General features: G+C 56.7%; 1 long non-coding RNA gene across 4 annotated transcripts in view; it reads left to right on the plus strand.

Moving 5' to 3' along the window:
- The window catches only part of LOC106559910, a 28,948-nt gene extending 17,152 nt beyond the window's left edge, over positions 1–11,796 (plus strand). Inside the window, exons 6-8 of one of the 4 annotated variants that reach the window (XR_005372587.1) lie at positions 74–318; positions 9,037–9,107; positions 11,616–11,796. This is a non-coding gene — a long non-coding RNA (uncharacterized LOC106559910). Of the gene's footprint in view, positions 1–73; positions 3,711–9,036; positions 9,633–11,615 lie in introns of those variants that run through there. The other 3 variants (XR_005372588.1, XR_005372589.1, XR_005372586.1) reach the window with 3 other exon arrangements.
- Positions 11,797–12,102: the final 306 nt, after the last annotated feature.

Here is a 12,102-nt window from a genome sequence, read left to right on the forward strand (position 1 = left end):
CCTAGACCTTGTGCCTTGTGCTGATCTTATGCCCGGTGGGCTGCAAGAAACCTAACTCAGGGGCCTCTGTCAGCCAGATGGTGAGCACAAGGAAGCCCTTGCAAAGGGAAGAAGCTCCCTTTGTCCACTTGAGGGCTGCCAGAGAACCCTGGGGAGAGCAGCACGCCCTCAAAGTGACCACCAGGGGGCTCCAGGAGACCCCGTGGGAGCTGCTTCCGGAAGAGAGCCTTCAGTGATCCCCTGGCCTGGCACTCAGCCCTAGAACATATGACAGAACCTAAAACCAACCAGCAGATGGTGAGCAACCTGCCTGCACAGGTATGTGATGGAGGCTGAAGGAGTTGTCTTCCAACAGGGGAATTTCTTTCTCATGCAAAAGTTTGACACAGGTCCACCCGGCTCCAAGATCTTGTTGACATGGCCCGGGCAGACCAACACTGTGTTCCCATTAGCTGATCTGTACACACAGCACTCTGTCACCAACCATCCAGAGATTGGCGAAGGCTAAAACCAACCAAGATCCTGAGAGACAAACACAAGTTTCATTCATAGTCTCAATCTGGCCAAATGTAGTTGTTGGCAATTCCTTGCAGATAATTAAAGAGACAGATCATATTTTGCCTAAAATAACTAAAGAATTGAAGGAATAAAACCATTAGTTCCAGGGCAAAGGAGACCTGCAGGTTATGATGTGTCAACTTGTCATTAGCTGAATAAGGGCCTAAGGGCAAGGGCAGCATGTCCCCCTTTGGGAGGAAGGCTTCCCCAGGGCAGAGTCTCTGGCCCCTGCTGGACCCCACCTACCACACTGGGCCAGGAGATGCTCTGGGACCATTAGAGAGACCTGCTGGCTGGGGCTCCTGGAGTGGGCCACGGCTGTGAGCCCTGCACCCCTGCAGTAGCCCCGGTGAAAGACAGCCCAAGGCAGCCCCCAGCTCTCAGCAGCATCTGGTCCTCTCTGGACAGCCCTGACCCTGAGGCCACAACAGAACGTTATCCCACCCAGAATGTCTGGCACCCAGCGCTGCTACCAGCTCTTCTCTGGTCAGCATTTCCAAGAGCCAGATGCTTCCAGGACACAAGCCTCCTCTCCCTAAGGAGAGCGCATGCCACTTGCCTCCAGCCTCTGCTTCCTTCCCAGAACTAGCAGGTCTCCCCAACTCCCTGGGGTCCCCAATGCCAACCGTGGTCACTTCTCCATGCTACTCTCAGCTTGATGCCTTCCAGCTTCTTGGACCACTTTTCAGCCTGGGTTAACCGTGTGCCAAGCCTGTCCTGGGCATGGGGAACCCAGAAGCAGGCTACCCTCCATCAACTTCCTATTCAAGCTGATGACAGCCTCAGGAATCCTCTTGAGGCTTTGCTTACCAGAGACCTGTCCTAGAACACAAAGCCTAGTAGAGCCCAAAGACTACGGCTGAGGTCAGGCTGTTGGGGCAAGGAGGGACAGTAAGAATTAAGTTTGCCTGGAATAGGGCTGTCAGATTGTTTGGAGTATGGACCAGGAAGCTGCAAAGTGGGTGAGAAGGAAAAGGCTAGGCTCTGGGCTGGCTCTCAAAGTCTGGTTGGGTTCAGAGAGGAAGCACATTGATCAAACTCACACTGAACTAAGCAGGCCTCACATGTGGGTTCTAGCCCACAATCTAGCACTCACTCACTCACTCACTCACTCAGTCACTCACATACTCACTCCCAGGCCTTAGCTTCCTCCACTGAAAAGGATGCCCCCTGCCCCTGTCCTCCTCCAGGAATATAGTGAGGATTACAAGAAATCGAAAAGATTTTATTCTCCAGCTCACACTTACACACCTGCAGGACAGGGAGCTCACCACCTCTCAGGTGGTGTCTTCCCTGAGCGGCTCGCCTAAAGTGCATGGGGAAACCAGAGAAAGAAGAACCGATACCGTTCGGGTTTTCACTTGGAGACTGCGTCTCCATTAAAATCAGGACTATGACTAGACAAAGGACAAACCCCAGAAAGCCAGATGGTAATGCTGCCTTTGGAGACTTCCCTGAACAATTTCCTCAGAACTGCCCAAACACTTCCCTAGCCTCGACCTGCTATCCCCTTGCCCAGTAGCATCTGCACGGGTGCTCAGGTCTGAGACCCCTGCAATCACTCTGAAGCCACCCATCAGAAAAGCTGAATGGATTCTGCTTGTGGAGCCATGGCTGTGCCCTGAGCTGCCCCAGGCAGGGTGAGAGATGTCTCCTCCAGGCCCAGGGGACAAACCCCTGAGAGTTTGAGGAAGAGCCCCCTAGAAGTGCGGGCATTTGGGGCAGCCCAGGGGACTGGGATGAGAAGCAGGCAGCAAAGGCAGGCAGCTGGTTCAGACCCGTGGCAGGAAGTCCCAACCAAGATTCATCCTGGAAAAATGCAACTAATGCTGCACAGCTGGGGCCACTAATCAGAAACACAGGCCCAGAGGTGGCAGCAGGGACAGGCCCAGAGGGCAGGGCGGACAGCGAGGTGATAATTGGCAGCAAACTCTAGGTCCGTCTCCCCACCCTCTCCGGCTGGCTGCCGTTTGGAGACTTTGGAGACTGCAGTCTGAGAGGGCAGCTTCTCCCCAGCCCTGTCTGCCTGGAGGTGGACGCACGGCTCACTCATAGCCCTCACATCCCCTAAAACAATAGCTGAAACCTTGGCCTAGTCTCCAGAGGCTGAAGCCTGGGGTGGTCACCTTTACCTCTGGAGTCCTCTTCCCAGGTGACAGCTCTTCCCAAGCCCCTGGGGCCCGAGTCCCTTCTCCCAGCACAGCGTAGCCTCAGGAGAAGTTCTGAGACGAGCCTTTTGGCCCTCAGTGGGCTCCTTCTCAAACTGGGCACAGGTTCTGTCCCCTGGGAAAGGCATGAAAAGGGGGGGTTCCTGGGGTGAGGTTATGGGCAGAGAGGTGAAGGACTGGGCTGGGCCAGAACCCCTGAGAGTGCCATTTCCTTGAGCTGCTCTTACCAAGCTCCTGCTGTTACCTGTGTCCCAGGCATGGGGTTATGAGGTAATGTTTGCACTCTCTGCCCTCAGGGGGCTCACAGTCTCATTGGAGAGAAACAAGGGAAGAGGAGATGTGGAGGTCACGGCAGGGACAGGACAGTCTCTGAGAGCAGAGGGCTAGGGAGGGGCACTGCCCAGGAACAGGACACACGGGCTGCCCACTGGGATTCTCTAGGACCTCAGGTGCTCTACTGGATCTCACACCCCCACCCCACCCCCATCCTTTCCCCAAACTTTCCTTCTGCCCTCAGCTATATCCGCTCCGGGTGAGCCCTCTGCCACACACAGATGGCAGGCCATGCCTGGGAAGATGGAGAGCCCTCTGCGTCAGGCAAGAAGCCAGGCCTTGCAGACCCTCACACCTCACAGCTCCCTCACTCTGGCCTAGACAAATCCTCTGCTGCCTGTCTCAGGCTGTCACTGGCTTGAATTTGCTGGCAGCTCCTCTTGTGGTTAAGACCCTTTCTTTAGCTACTCAGACTGTCTAAAGAGGCACCCTGGGGAGGCAGAAGTCTTCTGAGCCTCCAGAACACCCTGATGGAATCACCAGACTGGCCACAACTTGCCCCTCCCCAACCCTCCACAAGCCCTGTTTTCCTGTTACCTATGGAATTGACTCTGCGGTGTCAGTCTTGTACAAGTTAAAGAAAGCTTGGGAGGAGTGAGCCAGGGGGTCTTCAGTGGAGTTTGAGAAGTGGAAGTAGAAGGGATGGGAGGAAATGAGGGGGACCCAGGGGCCATGTGGTGGGGAAGGGGGCTGGGGCACGACCTCCAGAAGCTGAAGAACCAGGGGTCAGAGGTGTGGGAGCAGGAGAGGAGAGGAGGAACCCAACGCAATGGCTGGAGCTGGGAGCTGCCGTGTTGGAGGGTTCCTTTACAGCCTGAGTGTTTGCCGTGGAATTTCCCGGCCTAATAAAGAAGAATTTAAATAGACCACAAGTTGCTTAATGTTGACTGTATAAATAATCCAAATCCCCAGCTCCCTTTGTTCCACAGGCTATTTGTGTCAAGAAAGGGGGGGAGGGAATCCAACAGAAGCCACCGCCCCAGATCGCAGGGTTTGGGGACTCTCTGTTCTCCTCTATCAGGGCCCCAGGGAATCAGGGGTTGAGGCCTGGGAGGGGGAGACTTGGGTTTCCCAGCCAAGCCTTCCGTTCATGAGCGTGCACACACAGGCACATAATCCCCACACGCGTACACGTACGTGCACAAGCCCACGTGCAGCACATTACCCCCACACTCGCTCCTGGGTACACGTGCACACATAGACATACTCTTGCCCATTTGGGCTGACTCGTGTCCATATAGGAACACACGCACATGTGTGCACACCCAGACACACAGAGTGAAGTTCAGCCAAAGGTGCCAGGCCCTGTCACAGATCGGGTCCCAGCCACTTCCCTGCCCATTCTGCTACTCAGCAACCCTAGGGCACATGGCTCAGGAATAGGGATCCTTGGTCATCCCGTTGGGCATGTGACAGAGTAGCTCTGGTCATACTGAGTCACTTCCAGAGAAGGTTCCTGTTGAAATCAAAGCATGAACACCAAGTTCAGAGTCCTCCAGACCCCACAGCTAGCCCATGACTAGGATGCCATCCCCTCCACCCTCACGTGCCCAGGTCCTGCACGTCAACCTATGGGGAGGTTGCTGAGGCCTCAGAGGGGGTGGGGAGATATAGCAGTCCCTCAGTCGGGACCTGGACCAGCCTGGAAATTTCTAGCCCCTTAGCGTTAGGCATGGCAGTAGGAGGGCCATTTCAATAAGGCACTGGTACCATTCAATCTGCAGTGCCCAAGAAAAAGAAGAAGAAAGAGGGAGAAAGAGGGGTAGAGGTCCAGGCAGGGGAGAGGAGGGGAGAAGCACAAGGGCAACACAGCTGCTTCTGCCTGGAGTCCGCTCTGACTGCCCCATCCCTATGCAGACCAGAGTTAAATATTTTAAATGCCACTCTTGACTTCGTTGAGCACATGTGCATACACATCGCATGAAGCAGGGGAGAGTGGGGTCTTAGGAGGTGTGGGGTGCCTGGCCTCACACATATTTCCAGGGTAGCAATCCCTGCCTCGGCCCTAATTCCACTTGCTTCCCGAGCCCTGGACCCAGCCTAGCCAACTGAAGCATGCTTCCCACCCACCTGATGGCTCACAGGGCACAGCTCAGACTGGAACAGTAACTGCCACTCTCCGTCCAACCCTGAACTCTGCAAGGTCTCACACATGTCCCAGTAAACCACTGGCAGGGACTGACTGAATCCCAAGACCAGGATACAGGAAATTTGTGGGAGTGAGATCAGGCCTCTTATCCCAGGAACCACAATTTTCTTCCATGCTAAGAATTAAAGAGGGGAGTAAGCACCCCCGATAATTAGTATATATCACCAGGCAGGAATAAAGAATGGAAGAGCCTCAAAAAATAAGGCTCTGAGTACAGAGGAAGAAGAGCCCCCTGGGCTAGAGTTATCACAGATGTTCACTCACTAAGTCATCCATCAATTTATCAAATACTTATTGAGTACCTACTATATGCCAGCAGTATACTGGACACCGTGTGTGTGCGCGCGCGCGCATGGATCCAGGTTTAGGAATTACGCCCTCCCCCAGCACAAACACATATCCACCACACACAGACAAAAGCCGGATCCCAGGGCCACCCTCTGTCTCATCCCCAATCCCAGCCCCACCTTCCAGGGCCAGCAGGTCCCGGAACTCCTTCCCCGGAACCAGCACTGGCCCCTGGCTTCACGGGGAAGTCAGGATGGGGAGGGGTCCCTACAACTTTGCAGCTCCTGGCCAACTATTCTTAGGTCCATTAAACCCAATAACCATTTTGCATAATACCTGCTGCCTTATTTCTAAGAACCTCCCCCTGGTCCCCTCTCAGGGCTCCAGGAATGGAAAGGCAGATCCTGCCAGTGGCTCCTTTCCTGGGCTGTCTGGGAACTTGAGGTCTGGGCTGCCAGCAGCTGGCGTGCATCTCCCAGGCTGCCTGGGACATGGACGGGAAGGGAAGCGGGGCTGTCCACACGCTTAGAATCTCTGGGCTGTCACCAGGTCCCCTTGATCCTCCTTCCAAGAAAGAAGGGGGGAAAACATGTCTTTCCGGGCCCTAATCCTCTCCACATGGGCGGGCACCAGGGAGAGCCAGGGCCCCCCTGTAGGCACGCAGGCAGGAGCACTACTGTCACTCTAACCCAAGGACACTCCCCCCCCTCCGCCCCCCACCCCCCCTCCCCGACCTGCGGGTCTGTGCTTGCAGAAGCTTCTGTCTGCCCTGCCTTTCTTTCAGAGCCTCCACATTGCCCACGTCCTACTCTTGGCCTGCCCTGCGCCTGGCATCCCCTTGCATACTTCTGCCAAAGGGAAACTGAGGCAGCTCTGGCTAACAGACACCTGGGTGGAAGAAGCCAGGCAAGAAGTGATTTGCCCTGAGCTGAGGCTCCCTGAACCCGAAGCCCTCCCAGGAGAATCACAGCAAAGGTGCCCAGAAGAGCATCCCTGGATAGTATGGGACCCTTCTACATCTATGTAGCCCATCGCCAGGGGCTCGCCTGCATCCCTGCACCCTCGGAGCACAATCCCAGGTGGCCCTCCTCTCAGCAGTGAATGACCCCTGGGGCTAGTTCCCTGAGGGAACTCACGCGTGGTGGGAACAAGAGCAAAAGAACGGAAGGCGTCCCAGAAAGGGGTCCCTCTGAGGAAGGTCTGTGCGAGGACTCTCCCCTAACCAGCTCTGAATCCCTCCCAGCTGAGAGCCCGTGAAAGACCAGTCTGCCAATGTGGCCAATGTTACAGCTTGTTCCAGCAAGACGGACCTTCTGTCCTCCCCATAGGCTGGCTGCAGGCTCCGAGCCTTGGCTCTTGCCATCTATCTGAGCCATGTGGGCCCCAGCACCCAGCTCCCCATGGCCTGGTGTTAGTGACCTCTGTGTCCACCCTTGGGCGTCATCACTGAGCCAGCCTGATAAGCAGAGGCACACACAAACAGCAGATGTGAGCCACACCCAGGGTTGCAGATCTTGGCAGCCCCTGAGTGGGAAAAGGAGCACATCCCTGCCACATGGGGCAGGGGGCCTCCCGTGGATGCCAGGCTGGCCTGACCTGTCCAGCCAGCACCGCCAGCACAGCCTGGACCCTGAGCGCAGGCAGGAGCTGCCGGGAGCCCAGCAGCCAGGAGGGCTGGCCCTGCTTTGATCTCGGGCATCACAGACCAAGAAATCCAAGGAGGGGTACTTACTGTGTGGTCTGCAGCAGGCACAGGCCCGGACTGCTCCTGTTTGTCTCAGACCAGCCTGGGCCCTCGCTTGCTGGCCAAGAGCCTCGAGCAGGGGACCCAGAAAGCCTCCTTCATTCCCCCAAATAATTCAATGGCAACTCTTGGAATAAGAGTTAATTCTGTTGACATGGCATCTTCCTTTTATACCCCCCCCACCCTGTTTGTGTCTAGTTCTCCTCTACCCCTACCCCCAACCCTATCCCCCAGCCCAGCCGCCCCCCCCTTTTATTGTCCCAGACATTTGCATGAAAACAGGAATTCTGGGTTCCATCTGCTCCTGCTTATTTCTCACTTGGAGCTGCAATCCTCCATCACACGTGCCCCCTCCCCACAAACCCACCACTTTTCAACCTGCCCCAAGTGTCAGGGACCGTGGGGTCTCGGGTCTCTGGTCCCTGGTGCAGGCTAGTGTGGCCTGAGAGACTGGCCTCCTATTCAGACCCCTGTTCACCATCCCAGGGTCGTGGACACAGTGGAACTAGAAAGCTCTGGAGTCTGGAGACTAGCCCCCACCCCTAGAAAGCCCCCACCCCCACCTCACCCCTGCTCCTCTCCTCCCCAGAGCCCAGAGGTACTCCCCCACAACACTAGGAAGAATCCAGGGAGTCCAAGAGGACCTTCCAGACACCAGCAGCATCCTGAGTGAGGAGGGTGGGAGTAAACACGACCCAGGAGCTCTCTCCCTGAAAGGCCCTGGCCCTCAGGCCCAGTATCCAGGAGTCACAAGCTTGAGTAAACGCCATTTTGTGTCACTTATAGGAATTAAAATAGATAGTACAAAGAAAACCATATTGTTAAATTTATGAATAAATACATGAGCCTCTCCTGGGGCACTTACAATGTGGCAAGCATGACTGTTAAGGACTTTACAAATATTACCACACTTTACAAACATGGCCTTACCTATAGATGCTATTATCATCCTAAGTTAAGGAACTCATCTTGGGTCATACAGCTGCCAAGAATGGCGGAGCCTGGCCTCCTCTGTACTCAAGAGCACTCACCTGCCCTGTCAGCTCCCTGGATCTCTGCCTATGCTTTGCTCTAGAAGGTTCTCCTTGCTCCTCCTTCCTATCCTTCAAAGCCCAATTCCAGCTTCCTCAGGAAGCCTATGTGCCCTTATCTCCATTTTAAAGATGAGGAAACTGAGATCCAGAGGCCACTGACTTTATGGTAAGATCTTACAGGAACTAGGATGCCATCTTAAACTGAACTCTGGTTGTCTAAAAATTAAACAACCTTTGCTGTTGGAGATTTGTCATTCCTAGTTGCCCCAGATCAGAAGCCCTCAGATGCCAAGTGAGCAGGTCAGGAGCTAGATCAACCAGTCAGTGCACAAGGTAGGCAGCCAGGGCCTGCTGAGGAGTGGTCAGAGGCCACTCAGAGACCCCAATTCCTTCCTCTGAAGACTATACCTCCCCTGGACCAGCAGCCAGTCCTGCACATCTCCCCAACATTCCTGCCTTTCAGTTTCTGCTAGCCTCTGCACCTCAGCAACATATTGTCTGTGCCAAAGCCTACATCAAGCCGGCAAACCAGAACCTGGGAACTCTCTCTGGCCTGTGCTGTCAGTTGGGGGGGAGAGAGGCACAACTGTGTGGACATGGTGGGAGGGCAACAGGTCCCTGGATTGGAAAGGAGGGAAGCTAGAGTCTGCTTCCGGATCTGTCTGTATAAATGCAAGTCACTTGGCTTCTCTGGGCCTCAATCTTCCATTATGTAAAATAAAAGGAGAGCTCACCAAGCCCTGCTCTTCCAACCCACACCAGGTGAAAAGAAAGAACAACTGCAAAGAGACCAACAGACCTGGAATGGAATTGAGAGATCACACAAAGACTAGGTATGTGTGTTCACAAGTGAGGTGGAAGTGTTCCTGGAATGAAGAGAGATGGTTCTGGAGGGCTTCCTGGGGGAGGTGAGCTGTGCACCCATATCTTGTTCAAGGGGCCAGAAACCACCTCCACAGTATGGAACTAGCCTGGCTCAGCGGAGCCTGGGGAGCAGGTGAGGGCCTGATGTGCTAGGAGAGGCAGGGGAGGGGGCCGCCAGCCCCACAGGAAGCCCCAGCTTGTTGTTGGGTAACTTCTCCTCCTGTTTTCTGGGAACAAGCTATTTGGAGAAGAGGGGGAGGGAGACCTTAAAGGCTTCCAGATGGGGGGCTCTTCTGCCCAGGCCTGCTGCTGTGCCGCCACTAAGTCTGTGCAGCGCTTTCTAAGAATCTCAGCAAATGTTAGCCGGGGTGGCTCTGCGGCGGCCTTCTGAGCCATTTGGCTACCTCTGTGATTCCCACCATCCCAGAGCTAGTAGAGGGCCACGTCCCATCCTTCACTGTTACTCTTTCTTATTAAAAGGCTGCAGAGACAGAGTTATGTCTCAACTTCATTGCTCTCTTCCACGCCCACCCCAAGATGCTTGCTCTCTCAGTGGCCTGGGTTCCTGGCAGCCCCTCCATCCACTTCAAGAGGGTCTTTTGCTCTGAAGGCAGGGGGCTGGAGAAGAGAGGCATCACCCCAAGCCCAGGGAGGCCACTGGCAGTTCAAGAGAGAAAAGAAAACAGAACAGCCCCAAGATAGCTGTGGAGAGGCAAGTCAGGGGCTGGGGCCGGGTGAGAGGGAGCAGAAAGGAACCGGGATTATGCCCTCAGGGGCAGCTGCCAACTGCTACCCCCACCCCCACCCCTGGCAGTGGCTCCCCTGTGCCCAGCCAGGGCTTGATGTGGGATGGGCTCCCGCTCTTCTCCTGTTCCTCCCTAAAGTTATTCCTGTGCTCAGGGACATCCACATTTCTTCCCTCTCCCCCCTCTGACCATCCTGGTCTCAATCCCCACTCCTGGCCCATCCCCACCACCACCCGCTCCCTGAGCTGGGGTGTTAGGAACATGCAGTCCCATCTCGGGGCAGCTGGCCTCATCTGGGCTGCTCAGTACAGAGCCCTGGAGAGATCAGAGAAGGCTCAAGGCAGAGACACTGGTATCAGGGCTCAGCCCCACAGAGTCCCTAACCCTCTCTGTGCTGTTTGGGATTTGTTCACCAGCTTTCTGGTGGTGGCACTGGGGAGGGGGGTGGGAGATAGTGGAGATGGAGACTGAGCCAGTGAAAGGAGACTTTGAGAGGAGGGCTCCACACCTGGGCCTCCAGGTCCTACCCTGGGAGAGGGAAGAAGGGAGCCCCCAGGCCTGGCTATGGCAATGAGATGGGAAAGCCCAATCCAGAACTCTGGATTTCAGAAAGAGCAGCAGGTTTCCCCCAAAGCCTGCTGTTCCCCACACTGTTGCAACAGAAGCCCGTGATGAGAAGGCATTTTTTGAGTCAATCAGAAACCTGTGCAGCACACACCACAGAGGTGAGGGACAGAAGGGCGGGATGAGAGACAGGGCAGACGTGCAGAACAAAGGCATCCTACCTGGGCAGAGCACCTCCCTGACTTGGTCTTCAGCTAGCCTTGGACCCAGCTGGGGTCACGGTGTCCCTCCACCATGGGGCTTCTCCTTGGAAGACAGAATGGGGCCTAGGGTCAAGGAGGGCCAGGCTTGCTGGGCCCACCATGGCCCTACCTCACCCCGAGAGCCTACAAAGATCTGAGCCTTAGCTCTAGGGTCTTACCCTGAGTGAAAAAGAGCATGAGGGAGGGGCTCAGTGGGCACTCACCCTCAGAGACGCCTGCCAAAGGTTGCCCAGAGAAGCCATCTCTGAACCAAGGAGTGATGCTCAGGTGCCGCAGGGGTGCGTTGATGATGGGGCTGTGGGGCAGGGGAGCAGACTCAAAGGATTTGGCTGTTCCAGAGGCTTCCGCCAGGCCTTGTTCCTTCCCAACAGATGATTCATGTTCACACAGGGGCCTGGTCATAGCTAGCACCACCTTGAGGAAGAAAGAGCCAGGCCGGGGGCGGGGGGGGGGGGGGGTCCAAGGTGCTGTCTGGTGTGCACACTCCTTGTCCCTGCCCTCAGTCTATCCTGGAAGGGCCACCACCATGGGCAGCACCTGCTCCCCCAACCACCCGGTCTTCTGTAGAGGGGCCTCCTGGTGAGCCCACACCACACCGGATGGTCCTTCCCTCAAGGGCCAGCCTTTGCTCCCTTTGCTGCTCCCATCCCAGGGGATGGGATGCCCCAGGGTGGGGCAGGATGGTCTCAGGATGTTCCTGAGAGGCATCCCCTGGCCTCGGCGGCTGGGCTGGACCCTCCGCACCGTCTTCCAAGGTCCTCACCCCTGCAGCTCCTGGCCCCCCAGCCCGGCCAGAGCCCGAAGCTTGCCTCTGCTCACTGACCCGCACTCAGCCCCCGCCTCCTACCGAGTCGGAGGCCGGTCGGTCCCTGTCTCTCCCCTGCCTCAGTTTCCCCTTCTCCAGCAAGAGTCGGGGCGACAGGAACTCCCGGTCCCGGCAAGCCCCACGATTCCGCGAGTTCCAACGCAGGCGATTCGAGGGGCAAATGTATGCAGATGGATAAGCAGGTGGGCATCTCGGGGATTTATGGGTGGCCTGAGTCCCCAGGGGAGGCGGCGGGACGCGCGCACGGGCATTTCAATGAGGCGGCCCCAGCCGGCCCCCTAAATCCTGGCGGTGTCAGCGCCGTCAAGCACGGGGATGGAGGCGGGCGGGGGCCGGGCCCGGGGGGGGGGGGGCGCGGGGGGTGATTTACGGGCCGCGGGAGCCTCCCCCGCCGCCGCGAGCGCCGCGCCGCAGCCGCAGGATTTATGTCGCCCGCCTCCCCCCGCAGCGGCGGGAGCGCCTCGAAGGTGACTGTCACCTTCACAGGCGGCCGGGCTGGCGGAGAGGCGCAGGCGGGAGAGCGGGGGGCCGGGGGGCGGGGGGGGTCCCGGTCCCTGCCCCCGGC

Source organism: Canis lupus, chromosome 17, assembly GCF_011100685.1.
Source record: "Canis lupus familiaris isolate Mischka breed German Shepherd chromosome 17, alternate assembly UU_Cfam_GSD_1.0, whole genome shotgun sequence".
Taxonomy (NCBI): Eukaryota; Metazoa; Chordata; class Mammalia; order Carnivora; family Canidae; genus Canis; species Canis lupus.